The following is a 16,110-nucleotide window of genomic DNA, read 5'->3' as shown; positions in this document are numbered from 1 at the left end:
CATATTGCTTCTCTAGAAAGAATAACGTATGAATCTCTCCTTAATAATATTAATTTCAGTTTATTTGCGGAGATAAAGTTATTAGATAGTCATATAATAAGTTGGATAGTTGAGAAACTTGGAAAACATTGTGTGAGATGTTTTGTGGATCCTATTGATGTTGATAATTTTGTTGTGATGTTGGTATTGTTGTTGTTGTTGGTTATTGGATTGTGATTTCGGGCTACACATATAAACAGGAAGATGCTCCCCGAGTTTCGGCGGATTCTAAATGGATTTAAATTAAGGATTTAAGACGAGCGTATGATGATGAGCCTAATAATAGTATGAATGGTTATATGTAGATTACGAGGCTACGAATGATCTTAAGTGAATTGCAAGACAGGAAGTAAGTTGGAAGTCGAGAAGTTATCTTCCAGGTATGTTAAGGCTAGTCCCTTTCTTCTAAAGGCATGATTCCTTTCTTATGAATCCAATAGGTGTTTTCCAAATGTCCCATGATCCCTTTATGTGAATCCATAAATGTTTTCCAAGAATATTCTTATTCCCAAAAGCTAGAAATTCATGATTCATAGAGTTTATGATTCAAAGACATGACTTCTTTCTTGATAATCCATAAATATTTTCCATAATGTCCCTATTTTCCAAGTCAAATATTTATGATTCTATAAGCTGTTATGACAACAACAACGGACATGTTTTTACAATATGAATGACAATGTTAAAGATGAGAATATTTCTATGATGATAATGATGGTGATTATTTTAATTCTAGAAATTCCAAAACTTATGATGTTAATACTGTTATGCGATTATTGAGATTATTTCATGATTTCTTGATTTTATTCATTGTTATTGATCTCGCCTTTTAATAAATGTTCCTTCAAGGTGAGATATAGTGATGATGATAATTCCATAATGAAAATCGGAGGTTACCGACCTTACGTCACACCGAATTAGTTATAGCTTTTTTTTGGCTCTCGAGCATGCTTTATATATATGTTTGTATTTTACTACACCGAGCCGCGCTATAGTCGGTCGGGTACGACACCTATTGTGCAACCACTGATCAATTGGTATTAAACACTGAGTCCCGAAAGGGCTGGGTACATTACACACTGAGTCCCGAAAGGGCCGGGTACGTTACACACCGAGTCCCGAAAGGACTGGGTACGTTACACACCGAGTCCTGAAGAGGCCGGGTACGTTATGATGATGATATTATATATATGTATGTAAGAAAAAGCTTTTTGTAAAAGCTGAACATGCATGACATCCGCCTTATGAGGCATCCAGATGTTCATGTTATCTCTCTTGTTCCATGTTACCTTTCATATCTATATTATGTTGTTCTTCATGCCTTACATACTCAGTACATTTTTCGTACTGACGTCCCTTCTTGTGGACGCTGCGCTCATGCCCGTAGGTAAGCAGGGAGATGGATCAGACCCGTAGGTGTTCTATTAGTGGATTCTCACGAGCACTCCACTTACATCGGAGCTGTAGACTATTTGGTATTGTCCTTATGATCATCGTAATCTATGTAGAGGCTCGTAGATATGTGTGTATAGTTAGATGTTTTATAGCTCCACCGGTTCATATTGTTGTATAATATATTGGTGGCCTTGTCAGCCTTATTTTGAGTTGTTGATACTTTACTGTTAGCCTTGCCGGCTTTATGAAATACATTATGTTGTGGCGACCTTGTCGGTCTGCATATGTACATATGTGCTGAATGAGCAAATATTCCTATGTTGGGCCTTTTCTGCGTGCAGATATTCTTTAAGTTATGGTTTATAATGTTCAAAGTCAGGGGTATGACATATATCTTCACTTTCCTTCTTGGACTTAAGTCAAAGTGCGCCGCTGTACGATTTTATAATCACAATTACACGCTGTCTGGATTGGAGTTCGAAAATTATTCTTTGATTTGCATGAAAATTGATGAGTGCAAGTTGGTGGAAGTTTCCAGAGGTTTGGGGAGGCTTAGAGGGTGTTTGGTTGCTGTTTAAGGGGGTAAATCCCCTTTTATAAGTTTTTAGGCTCGGGTTGCACCGACCTAAAAATTGGTTAGCGCGTTCGCTCTGGCTTATTCCACTGCCTGCGCGTTCGTTCAGTAAAAGGGTCATAACTTTTGATCCTGATATTGTGTGAGGGCCCAAGACCTATGGTTGGAAAGCTAATGCAATTATATACAACTTTCATTTTTGGTGTGATTCCAAATTCCAAACTTATCTTGGCGTTTTGGCCTGTCCACGTCAGATCATCCGAAAATGTATCCTTAAATCATCGTTTTGGAGGGCTTATGCCCACATTTGGCTTAAGGGTCCTTCTTAAGACTTGCTTAACTTCCCATGTACTACTCCTATAATTTTTCATATGTCCTTATAAAACCCCGACATGTGGGCCCCACCTTAGCTTACGGTTACGAGGGCTTCTCATCAAGTAACGTATGAACTAATTTACACCATACGGTCTCCAAATGTCACACACACACACACACACACACACATATATATATATATATATATATACATACACATATACATATATATAGATATATATATATATATACATACATGTATATGTATGTATATATATATATGTATATGTATATATTCTTATACTCAAATCATATAATCTTCATCCCTGACTCGAGCCTAAGATTTGCTCAATGCGTTCGCGCCTTGTGGTGGCGCATTCACGTTAAGTTGGCCCTTGGCCTCCTGCACGTTCACGCCACTTCCTGGCGCGTTCGCGCAGGCTATTTTCCTGGCCTGCCATCCCAAATTGTAACGTCCACATCTCCTTACCCCAATGTCCTATTGAGGAGCGGTTTGTTGCATTGGAAACTGGATTTCATGAACTTCACTCAGGGCTTTTTCTTTGTCTCAAAACTCGTCATGTTCCAAAAGATATCCTCCCTCCAAGTTGGACCATCAACCCTTGTTTTCGAAATTCCCGTACTTTCCAATCCTCTCATGGCTTATTACCTGAAGTAAATCTTCATGATCGTAAATTAAACGCATGCAGCCATACGTACCCTTGAAAGCAACTCCAAAATCCACGCTTGGGGCGACCAACACTTACGAATTTCAATGTATAGAACGGGGGTGTAACAGAAGTGTCCAATGTAATCCAATGTAATGGCGGTGGGAGTTCCTGAATTTCTTTAATCTTTGTGGGATCTAACTCGATGCCACGACGAATGGCTATGAATCCTTGCAACTTTCTGGCAGGCACTCCAAATGCGCATTTTGCAGGATTCAACTTCAAATCGTACTTACGGAGTCTATCGAAGAATTTTCTTAAGTGCTCAAGATGGTCATCACCCACTCAGGACTTGAGGACGACGTCATCCTCATACACCTCGATCTCTCTATGTATCATATCATGAAAGATGGTGGTCATCGCCCTCGTGTAAGTAGCGCCAGCATTTTTGAGCCCAAAAGGCATTACCCGGTAATGATATAGCCCCATCTTGTGATGAATGCCGTCTTTTGAGGATCTTCTCTATCCATCAGTATCTGATGATAGCCAGTGTAACAGTCCATAAAAGACTACACCTCATATTTGGCGCAGTTACCAACGAGTATGTGAATGTTTGGGACTGGGAAATTATCCTTTGGGCTAGCACGGTTAAGATCAGGATATTCCACATAGATCCTTATTTTCCCCTCTTTCTTTGGTACCAGGACTTCGTTCGCCAACCATGTCGGGTATGGTGTAACCTCTACCACTCCTGACTGACTCTGTAAAACAAAATAACATGGCTATCAATCAGGTAAAAGAAGTTTTAATTACCTATTTATATATTTATATAGGTAAAGTAAAGTGATTTTGTCTTATTGTAAACTTTGAGGCATTTTCGTTGAAATTTTAAAAAGAGTGATACAAACTGTGGTCCTGATTCATAATGGAACATCGAGCCATTTCTGTTATTAAACAACACGCAATGAGAAAATATTAAAAGGCGACAAGCCGGTCCATAAAGCCGAATTTCGCCATTTTTCTGATAGTGAGCCTTTTTTCTACTGTAGAGTGAACAATGGGGTAGAAGTCCATCCATTTGTTGTTTCCCCTGGCTCAGCACTGTTACACCCCGTACTTACGGAGAAGCACTTCTCAAATTTGAGCATAAGTATGTTGAACTATGGCTAAGTAAAACAACTTTGGAGTATAAGGGACGAAGCATTATTAAGTACATTTTATGAGTAAAGGATCCATATGAGGAATTCCGGAAGGTCCTATAAGGAAATGAGTGGAATAAGTTGAGTTAATATGACTTTGGAAGAAGATGAGAGCTACTTTGAATGATAAGAATGATCCAACTTGGGGAAAGAATATATTTTAATATATGAGGAGTTTTAAAGTAAAGCAAATGCCTAAATTGAAGTTCATGAAGTCTATTTTCCAACGCAACAAATCGCTCATCCGTACGACATCAGAGTAGGTATGTGAAACCTAAACCCTCCTAATGGGATTTCCACCAATGAACCTTAGCAATTTGGAATTCAAGAATTACCCAATTTGGAAGACCACAAATGACCAACTCTATATGAATCCAATGGAGGTAAACAATTCACTTTGCAACTAAGAACACACTTAGAATTATGCACCCAAACAAACTATATTATGAAAACTTAACAAACAATTACACTTCAAGTTTCTTCAAAATTCAAGCTAAGGAAATGAAAATAAGATAACTCTTCCTTATATAGTTTAGGGCTTTACACCAAAGGCCCAAAAGTGGCACTTTGCAAAATTGTCCCCACCATTGGTCTTCATTCTTCCAATGGTCATAACTTGCAAATGTGGCCTCCAATTTGAACCCTTGGCCTAGAATTACATAGCATTGCATTCTCCGCCAAGATTTGCATCCAACGCCCACAATTTTAAAAAATGTCCCTCTTTAACATTTAGCCACATTGAGAGGAGGTCAGCTCTTGGTCTTCTAGGCCTTCCCACGCTACTTCCCAAACATTGTAAGCTTTGGCCATCTTCTCTTCAAGCTCTTCCAAGGCTCCTTTCTTCATGAACATAGCTTGCATTTCTTGGAGCTCCCTCGCTTGACTCTTAGTAAATGGCCTTGAGCTGGGCGGGGTCATATCATCCTCCCCTTCTTGGAGAAGATTCGTCCTCGAATCTAAAGGCTCACCTACAACACAAGGAGAAAGATCACTCACATGGAAAACATTGTGAACATTATACTCACATGGCAAGTCGATCTTGTAGGAATTATCATTGATCCTTCCGAAAATGAATCCAAATCCAATCATTAGGTTGGAATTCTATCTTGTTCCTCCCATGATTTTGTTTCTTTGCTACCTTGGTGTTGATTTTGTCAATGTTTTCCTTTACCTTGGCATGGATTTTCATCATTTCGGCCGCCCTTTGTTTTGCATCTAAGTTCACAACAACATCACTAGACAAGGGGGTTAAGGTTAAATGAATCAATGGGTTAAAACCATAGCAAACTTCAAATAGAGTCATGCCAATAGAAGTGTGAAGAGAAGGATTATGAGCAGATTCTAATAAAGGCAAACAATCCTCCCAAAAAGTATGCTTTCTCCTAATTATACACCTAAGCTTGCTTCCAAGAATCCTATTGACTACTTTGGTTTTCCCATCCGTTTGAGGATGGCAAGAAGTAGAGAATAAAGGCTTGGTGCCAAGCACACCCCATAGACTCTTCCAAAAATGACTAAGGAATTTAGAACCCCTATCACTAACAATAGTTCTAGGAACTCCATGCAATTTGACCACATGATTCACAAACCAAGATGCTACATGAGACGCATCATCACATTTATGGCATAGTATAAAATGAGACATTTTTAGAACGTATCTACCATGACAAAAATGCTATCATGACCCCTTTTGTTCTTAGAAGACCCAACACAAAATCCATAGAAATGTCTATCTAAGGACAAAGAGGAGTAGGAAGAGGAGTATACATACCTTTGGGCCGAGTCTTAGACTTGGCTTGCTGGCATTCCAAACATTGACCACATAGCTTTTCATCATCATGTCGCATCTTGGGCCAATAGAATTGCTCACCCAAAATGTCAAGTGTCTTGGCCACTCCAAAATGGCCCATCATTCCACCACTATATGATTCCTTGACGAACAACACTCTCCATGTGCTCATTGGGACACAAACTCTACCATCCTTGAATAGGAACCCATAAATAAGTTGGAATCTATCAACCCTATTCCCTTGGGTTAACTCCTCACAAATTGCCTTAATGTCGGGATCTTGAGAATAGAATCCCTTAAGGATTTCAAAACCCATCATTCTAGAAGTCATTGTATTGAGCAAGACATACCTTCTGGACAAAGCATCCGCCACCATATTATCCTTCCCCTTTTTGTAATGGATCACATAAGGGGAAACTTCAATCAATTCTACCCATTTGTCATGACTTCGGTTGAGTTTGGATTGACCCTTCAAATGCTTCAAGGATTCATGATCCGAACGAATCACAAATTCTTTGTACCACAAATAATGTTGCCAATAGGTCAAAACCCTCACAAGTGCATACAACTCTTTGTCATTGGTTGAGTAGTTCAAAGACGCCCCTTTTAGTTTCTCACTAAAGTAAGCCAATGGCTTGCCTTCTTACATCAATACCCCACCTATGCCAACCCGGAAGCATCACACTCAACTTAAAAAGTTTTCTCAAAATTGGGTTATTACAACAAGGGTGACGAACTCAACATGGACTTTAATTCTTGAAATGCCTTCTCTTGGCCATCTCCCCAAACAAAAGGAACATCGTTTTTAATCAATTCGGTCAAGGGAGAGGCAATTGTACTGAACCCCTTTACAAACCACCTATAGAAACTTTCCAACCCATGGAAACTCCTCACATCGGTTGCTTTTTTGGGAGTTGGCCAAGTTCTGATGGATTCCACCTTTTCTTCATCAACCTCAACACCATTTACACTCACCACAAAACCCAAGAACACCACTTTATCAAAACAAAAATAACATTTCTTGAGATTAGCAAACAATCTTTCATGCAACAAGACATCAAATACTTGCGTTAAATGGCCTAAATGTTCCTCCATCGATTTGCTATACACAAGAATATCGTCAAAATAGATAACCACAAACTTATTGATAAAGGATTTCAAGACATGGTTCATCAACTTCATGAAGGTGCTAGGTGCATTGGTTAGGCCGAATGGCATGACAAGCCACTCATAGAGGCCAAAATTTGTTTTGAAGGCCGTTTTCCACTCATCATTGGGGTTCATTCAAATTTGGTGATAGCCGCTTCTAAGATCAACCTTCGAAACCATACTTGAGCCACAAAGATCATCCAACATTTCATCAAGCCTAGAAATGGGATGGTGATACTTTACCGTGATTTTGTTGACGACTCTAAAATCAATTCACATCCTCCAAGTGCCATCTTTATTCGGAACAAGAATCACCGGTATGACATATGGGCTAAGGCTTTCCTTGACTCTCCCTTCTTGAGTAACTCCTCAACTTGTCTTTGTAACTCTTTTGTTTCCTCCAGATTGCTTCTATATGTCGGCTTATTTGGGATTTGAGAATCCGGTACAAAGTCAATTTGGTGCTCAATACCTCTTAAGAGAGGTACGCCATGGGGCATTTCCTCCAGGAACAATGCTTCATATTCCTGCAAAAGGGAAGACATGCTACTAGGAAAAGTGCTAGTAGCTTGGTTAGCATTTAAGAGAAGATCCTTGTTCACAAGACACACCATGAAGTGTCTCTCATCAACCCCTTTTATGCAATTACTTGGTTTGGCCAACAAATATTTCTTGGAACCATCTTGAGATGTTCCCTCTCCACTTATGGCCAACAAAGCATCCTTCTCACTCTTCTCCTTCTATTCCATTCGATACTTCTTCCGAAGCTCCCTCATCACTCTATAATCCTCACTCATTTGGTAAGGGGTTAGTGGATTAAGAATGTACTTCTTCCCCTTGACCACAAATGAGTATTTGTTAGTTCTCCCACTATGTTGGGCATCAATATCAAATTGCCAAGGTCTCCCAAGCAATAGATGACAAGCTTGCATGGGTACCACATCACACAAAATCTCATCTTGGTACTTGCCAATGCTAAAGTTGATAATGGCTTGCTTGTTGACCCTCATCTCACCGCATTCATTGAACCATTGATTTCATACTTTCAACCAAAAATTGGCTAACGACATTCGTGCAACGCCCTCCATCAATAATCAAGGAGCACACTTTGTCAACAATTTTACACCTTGCATGGAATGAATTCTCCCTTGGTCACTCTCTTCCCTAGCTAGAGCCCCATTGCCCTTTAGCCACAATAGCATGATTCAAGGCTTCTTCATACCTTATCTCAACCTCTTCATCGGAATCACCCTCACACTCACTTATTTTTCCCTCGTCATCATTACCATTCCCACCCTCATTTTCATCATCGGTCAGGTACCTGTCTCTCACAATGGTGATAGTTCTCCGGTTGGGACACTCACTTGCATAGTGCCCTCTTTCTTGGCACTTAAAGTTGGATGGTAGAAGGACAATTATAGTTGGGTTTAGGGTTGTTACCTCCTTTTTCTTTGTCATCACCCTTGGATTTGTAGTCGAACTTGGCTTGAGGTGTTGGAGTGTTGATCTTGGGCTTTTCACAAGTGGAAGTTTTCCAGTTATCCTTGCCTTTGCCCCAAGTTAAATATGACTTGCCTTTGTCTTTATAAGATCTCTCCTCCTTTAAATCCGCTTCAGCTTTGGATGCATCATGGAATGCCTCTTTAAGACTATTATAAGTCTTCAGCCTCATTGGTTTAGCAATGTCACAGTTCAAGTAGGCTACGAACCTTATAATAGCGCACTCCTTTTGTTATTCTAGCTTGGATTTCATGCGCAAGTCCTTAAACTCATCAAAGTACTCTTCCACACTTTTCGACCCTTCTTTCAACAAACACACCCTTTTGAGTGCATCTTAACAATATGTGGATGGAAGCCACCTTGTTTCCATGATCTCAATCAAGTCGTTCCAAGTTGGAAGATAATAGATGTTTTGTTGAGCCCTTTGGAACTTCTTAGATTCCCACCATATGGAAGCGTATCCCTCAAATTGAGTTAGGGCATACCTTGTCTTTGAGGCCTCGGACACATTGTTGGTGAAGAAGATGCGTTCACTTTATATCTTCCACTCAAGGAACTCTTCCGGGTTGCTACCTCCATGGAAAGTATGGAGGTTGACCTTGGTGGTGTTCAACGTCCGGTCATTATCTTGCCATCTCCCTCGGTCTTTATACCCTTGAGCCCTTCGTTGGTCGACATGACCTTGGAACCTAGCGTCATGGCCCGAAAATCTCCCAAAGCCTCGTTGCCTCCCTCTACCCCAGATGTTCATCTCTTTTCGCCTTTCTCCTTAGCGGTTCTCATCCCACCACCGCTCTCCATAGTCTTCATCCTCCCATTAGTTTGGATATTGGTTTTGGTATTGATTTTGGTATTGGTTTGGGAATTGGTATTGGTTTTGGTTAAGAAAGGGACCTTGTATTTGGACTTGGGGTGGAGCTTGGGGTGCTTGTGGTAGGATTATTTGAGGGATTGTCTCATTGGGGTTGTTTTGATAAACTTGGGGGTAGGTTTGTCGATTGGTGTTTTGGAATGTGGAGTTTTGAGGTGGAAGGTTAGTTGTTTGGGGTGGTGCAACTCTTTGGGTTGAGGTGGTTGGAGAGTTGGGATTGCTCAAGGAATGTGCTTGTTCCGAGGTAATGGTTGGTGTGGTATATTGTGCTTTATCCCCATCACCTTCATTCGTAGAATGGGGAGTGCCCTTTCTACTCGAACCTTCCAATTGAACTTTCTCAATACTCACCACTCGCTTATCTATACCACTTAACTTCCCAACCAAGCCATGCATATCTCCTTCCATGCCATCCAACGTCGATATAACCCGATAGTTGATTCATGATCATAGCCAATGAACTTGCTATGCATAACACATCTACTACCTCTTGTGTCCTATCGACTTGGTTAGAAATGATGACCTGCAAAACTTGCAAACAAGATTAGCAATAAAAGTCTCCCTTCATTCGTATTTAACTCTCAACCCTTACCACACTCCTGTGAGCTTTCGAAGTTGTTGATGAATCGCTTAACTAATAGAATTCACACGGTTTCTTATGCTTTGTGGTAGAATGGATTCTTGTCAAGATGAAGGAAGGACGGCTCAAAGAAAAAGTGACAAGAGCCAAAGAAGTTTCAACGAAATAAATGGGAAAACTTAAGAAGAATTAGCACGAAATGAATTCGGACTCAAGAACTAATTAGCAACTAATAAGATCAATTACTAGCTGTTAATTAGTTGTAAGAATCAAAGAAAAGAGATTTGGAAAGATTCAAACCGTTTAGGATACTTAGAAAAAATATTGATTTTTCTTATCAGGTATTGGCCCCGCGTTGCGGGCCCAAAGCGGAGAAATCAGTCTCTGAAGTTGGACTGCACGCGCGTTGAAGGCGCGTCGCGGGTGTGACGCGAGATGGCCCACGCGCGTTGCTCACGCGACCCACGTGCGACCCATGGATCCCTGGGACTTTTTTCTCGAACTTTGTGTGGATTATTCTGATTTTTTGATGCTGTAGGACCCTTCTAAACTTAGTATTTTCCTTTTTTTGGACCTCTTTAACATCTTGTGAAACTTTGACAAAAATTTTGAAGATCAAACACCTTTCTTGGGTCACTTTGAAGATATGAACACCCTCAAGAACACAAGAGCAATTCAAAATTTCATCTACATTCAATTCAACTCCGAATTTGCTCAAATTTCGGATCTAGGCTCTATTTGATATGGAGAACAAAGTCCGCTAGATTTTAGCCTTCAATTTCAACCGAATTAAAAGACCCACTTATCAAGTTCTTGAGTTCTTCAAAGGTTCAAAGCTCAACAATGGTGATTCACTTCAAACTTCTCCAAATCACTTGTGACTTCGGATTTAGAGGTTGTTGCTAGTAACAAACTAAAATCTAACCACAAATCCAACAACAAAACAATAAAAACCTAATTTTTGATTTTTTTTAACCAAGGATTGAAGAATGTAAGAATACTCTTTTAACCTAGCTTTGATACCAAATGATAAGATTCTACCTAGGAAACTTTAAACCCTAAAGAACAAGAAAAAGGAAAATGGGAAAATTAGGAATGGAAGAAATATAGAAGGATAACTACTAGAACCAATTGATAAGAAATCTATAGGAAAATTTAGGTATGTGAAACCTAACCTCTCCTAATGGGATTTCCACAAATGAACCTTAGCAATTTGGAATTCAATAATTACCCAATTTCGAAGACCACAAATGAGCAACTCTATATGAATCCAATGGAAGTAAACAATTCACTTTGCAACTAAGAATCACACTTAGAATTATGCAATCAAACAAACTATATTATGGAAACCTAACAAACTATTACATTTCAAAATTCAAGCTAAGAAAATGAAAATTAGATAAGTCTTCCTTATATTACACCAAAGGCCCAAAAGTGGCACTTTGCAAAATTGTCCCCAACATGGGTCTTCATTCTTTCAATGGTCATAACTTGCAAATGTGGCCTCCAATTTGAACCCTTGGCCTAGAATTGCATAGAATTGCAATCTCGGCCAAGATTTGCATCCAACGCCCACAATTTGTAAAAATGTCCCTCTTTAACATTTAGCCACTTTGAGAGGAGCTCATCTCTTGGTCTTCTAAGCCTTCCCACTGTACATCCCAAACATTGTAAGCTTTAAGCCTTCCCACTCTACATCCCAAACATTGTAAGCTTTGGCCATCTTCTCTCCAAGCTCTTCCAAGGCTCCTTTTTTCATGAGCATAGCTTTCATTTCTTGGAGCTCCCTCACTTGATTCCTAGTAAATTGGCTTGAGCTGGGCGGCGTCATATCAGAGAGTGTGTGACATAGAACCATATAGATAATAGCCATGATGAAATGGCCAATAGAATGGTGCAAGGACGACAATAAGGAGCCGAAGAAGAATGGAGGTTAGGTTAAGTCTCAATTAGTCACAGGTATAAGAGATCCAAGGACTTAAGGAGGGAAGAATACTCGTATTGAAAGGAAATTATCGTTAAGTAGGATTTTATCTTAGTTCGATGTTCATGAGTTTATTTTGTAACTATGTTAAAATTGAGAAGAGGAAATTGGAGGAAAAGTTCAAATATGAATATGATGATATTTAAAGGAATTAAGGGGTCCAACCAAGGAATTAAAAGGAGATGATATGGTATGTATATAAGGTCGACTAGTTCAAAAAGAGATAATCTAAAATAGTACCAGAGAAGCAAGCAAGGAAAGGTGCCATAACTGAACAACAGAGGTTTTCTACTAGTAGAGAAATAAAGAGCAAGTAGAAAGGATACAACAATTAAGAATACTCGCATGGTCGGCGGAGAGTCATAGCTATCATGAGCAAAGACCACCTTAATAAGAACAGGACGATAGCTGGATATCAGTTGACCACCGGTTACATACATGAGGACAGGAAGATATGAAACTAATGGATGAGTTCGACAAAAAGTTAAGGGAACATGCAAGAGGACCCCGTACTTGAGGAGAAGCACTTTTCAAATTTGAGCGTAAGTATATTGAACTACGGCAAAGTAAAACAACTTTGGAGTATAAGGGACAAAGCATTATTAAGTAACTTTTATGAGTAAAAGATGCATATGAGGAATTCCAGAAGGTCCTGTAAGGAAATGAGTGGAAGAAGTTGAGTTAGTATGACTTTAGAAAAAGATGAGCCCTACTTTGAATGACAAGAATGAGCCAATTAGGGAAAGAATATTTTTTAGTATATGAGGAGTTTTGAAGTAAAGCAAAAACCTAAATTGAAGTTCATTGTCACGACCCAGCTAGGGGCCGCGACGGGTACCCGGAGCAATTACCGAGCACCGCTTACTCTACCGCTGGTCTCGCTCATTTAATGCTCTTTTATCAATTTTACATACCAATTGTAGGAAAATCATATTTAATCAAAATATAAATACTTTATATACATTTGCCCCTTGGCCATCAAAATAATATACATAAATGTGAAAACATCTTGTGAGACCATCTAACCCACACTGCGTATCTACGAGCCTCCACTAACATAATGAATACATGGACGGAACAAGACTCCGTCATGCCCAAAATATGCATATATGAATGTACATCAAAAGAATAGTCATAAGCACCTCCGAACAATGGAGTGCAATCTATCAGCTGACAGCTACTTATGACCTAGGCCAAGCTCTCCTCCCTGTCTACATGTGGGCATGAACACAGCGTCCGAAGAAAGGACGTCAGTACGAATATTGTACCCAGTATGAGAGGCATACATAATGAAAGGAGACATCAGTAATATGGGAATAACATCAACATGAGACATATGGATCTGACTGATAATCATAAATGAAGAAATGCATGCTATCTTACTCATACTCATCATCATAACATGTATGCATCATGAGCAAGCTGCCCGTCCATGTCGGAACGGTGTGATAATCAGTAATATTAGCCCGCGTCCAGGCCTCCCGCATCCGGGGTACCATCTCATGCCGCCCACTAGTGGTGTCTGCCCACGCCCGTAGGTCGTGGTGTATCCGTATCGCCGCCCGCCGAAGCGGTGTCTGCCCGGCCAACTAGGCCCGGTGTGAAATGCTCATGACATGCTCATAGTAATATGCTTATCATAAAATACTTATCTTACCATAATGCGTATATAAGACTCATGATCAAATTTACTCTATTGGGGTGACGTAAGGTCGTGTTCCCCCGATTACATTATGGAACCATCATGGTCATTCCGCCTCACCTTGAAAGTACTAGTACATAAGGTGAGTGTAGGCAAGGAATAGCATCATCATCATTCTAATGTCATCATATCGCATAACTTATCTCATATAGACATTCGTAGGCATACACTTTTAACTTCTTAGAATGTAAGAACTCATGAAAGGAATAGGGATTCAAACTAAAAGATTCATGCCATTAGAAAGAAGGACTAGCCTCACATACCTTGGTCGCTTAGCTAAGATATTGCTCACTTGTTCTCCGTCGACATCACGTCGTTACCTTCATAATAGAATTCGTATGAACATTAGTGAGCTAACTATAAGAACGCGTCGCTAATTCTAGGAGAAGTCGGACAACGCTTCCTTCGCTCATACTACTTTTATCGAGTTCTATATCAACTCCCAATATTCATAATATTATTCGCAATATCATGACCGACAATCGTCATTTACGTACATTTGGCAAAATCCACCATTTTCCTCCCATTTTCCCTTATTTCTACTTCTAGCTCATCCTTGCGTTTTCATGCATTTAATGCTTGTTTCATGATATAAACATCATTTATAACGTATTAGTACTCACAACACTTCAATATTCATAGTCCAATTCCACTATCATTCATTTATGTCACTATTCACTCAATAATGACCCATTTCTATGTTCTTCTACATTTCAAGTGTCTAAGCTTTCCAATACTTCAAACAACATGGAATAATCATGAAACTTACCTTGGATGATGGTTGAACAATCCTTAAGTTGAAATACTTCAATTAGCCAAAACCCTAGTCTCATCTAGAAGATCCTTTGATGTGTTCTTACACTTACTTTTATGAATTTGGTTTTGATAATCTTGATATCTCCTTTGATTCTCTTGAATTCTTGTGGAGGAAATATTTGGAGGGTTCTAGAAGTCTCTTGAGTTGGTTGAATGAATAATAGGTTGAAATGAGGCTTAGGTCCCCTTTAAAAATCACAAATCTGATCTTTAATGAATTCTTGTAGGGATGAACAGTGGTCATAAACCACCATATACGGACCGTATTTTGATTTACGGTCCGTCCACCGCGGTCGTTTTTAAGCATTCCAAAAACAGAAAGTTTGGCTGGGGATTATGGCGATTTACGACTGAGGTTTACGGTCCGTAAATCAGTTTACGGGCCGTCCTCCAAGTCGTGTTTAACCATTTCAAGGACAGAAAGTTTTGGCTGATGGACATGGTAGTTTACGACCTGGTTTACGGTCCGTAAACCAGTTTACGGGCCATAAACCAGTTTACGGGCCGTAAACTGGGTCGTATTTAACCATATTCAACATTTACAAAAAGTTGAGATTGTTTTGACAAGCTGGAGGACTACTGCACTATACGGTCCGTAAATTACTTTACGGGTCGTATAGTGCCATATACGACCACTGGGATGAAAAATGTTCCACGACTTTCTTATTTCCAAAAATGCTTAATTAGCCATTCCCGACTTAATAAAACATCATTCACTCAATTTTCATCATTCCACTCATCATACAAGTACGGAGAAATTTCCGAGGTGTAACATTCTTCCCCCCTTTTGGAACATTCGTCCTTGAATGTTCGACACTCGGGGATTCTGGAAAAATTTTGCCAGAGTTTCCTTTGTAAGTTGGATACTACCTTTCCATTACAACACCCACAATATCTTTGCCTCACAGGGCTATATCACAATATCAACACATTTATGGCCACACACGGCCAAAAACACAAAACTAAAACATACGTACCTTACACCATCGACGTCTCATCTTGAATCTCTTCTGGGGATTGGAAAAAATGGGGGTACATAGATTTCATCTTCTCCTCCGCTTCCCAAGTCATTTCTTCCCGATTATTGTTCCGCCATAGAACTTTGACTGAAGCAACCTCTTTATTCCGAAGCCTTCGTACTTGTCTATCCAAAATGGCAATGGGCATCTCCTCGTATGTTAGCTCCTCTGTTACTTGCACATCATCAATCGGGAATATTCTTGTTGGGTCTCCAATACACTTGCGTAGCATCGAAACATGGAATACTGGATGCACGGATTCGAGCTCTGAAGGCAAGTCCGATTCGTAGGCTACTCGACCCACCTTGCGAATGATTTGGTAGGGTCCGATATATCTGGGACTTAGCTTTCCTTTCTTGCCAAATCTCATCACTCCCTTCATCGGCGATACCTTCAGGAACACCCAATCGCCCACCTGAAATTTCAAATCTCGTCGGCGATTATCTGCATAAGACTTTTGGCGACTTTGAGCTGTTAAGAGTCGGTCTCGAATCACTTTAACCTTTTCAA

The sequence above is a fragment of the Lycium barbarum genome, chromosome 9 (genome assembly GCF_019175385.1).
Source record: "Lycium barbarum isolate Lr01 chromosome 9, ASM1917538v2, whole genome shotgun sequence".
In the NCBI taxonomy this organism is placed as follows: Eukaryota; Viridiplantae; Streptophyta; class Magnoliopsida; order Solanales; family Solanaceae; genus Lycium; species Lycium barbarum.
Note: the sequence above shows the minus strand (reverse complement) of the source record.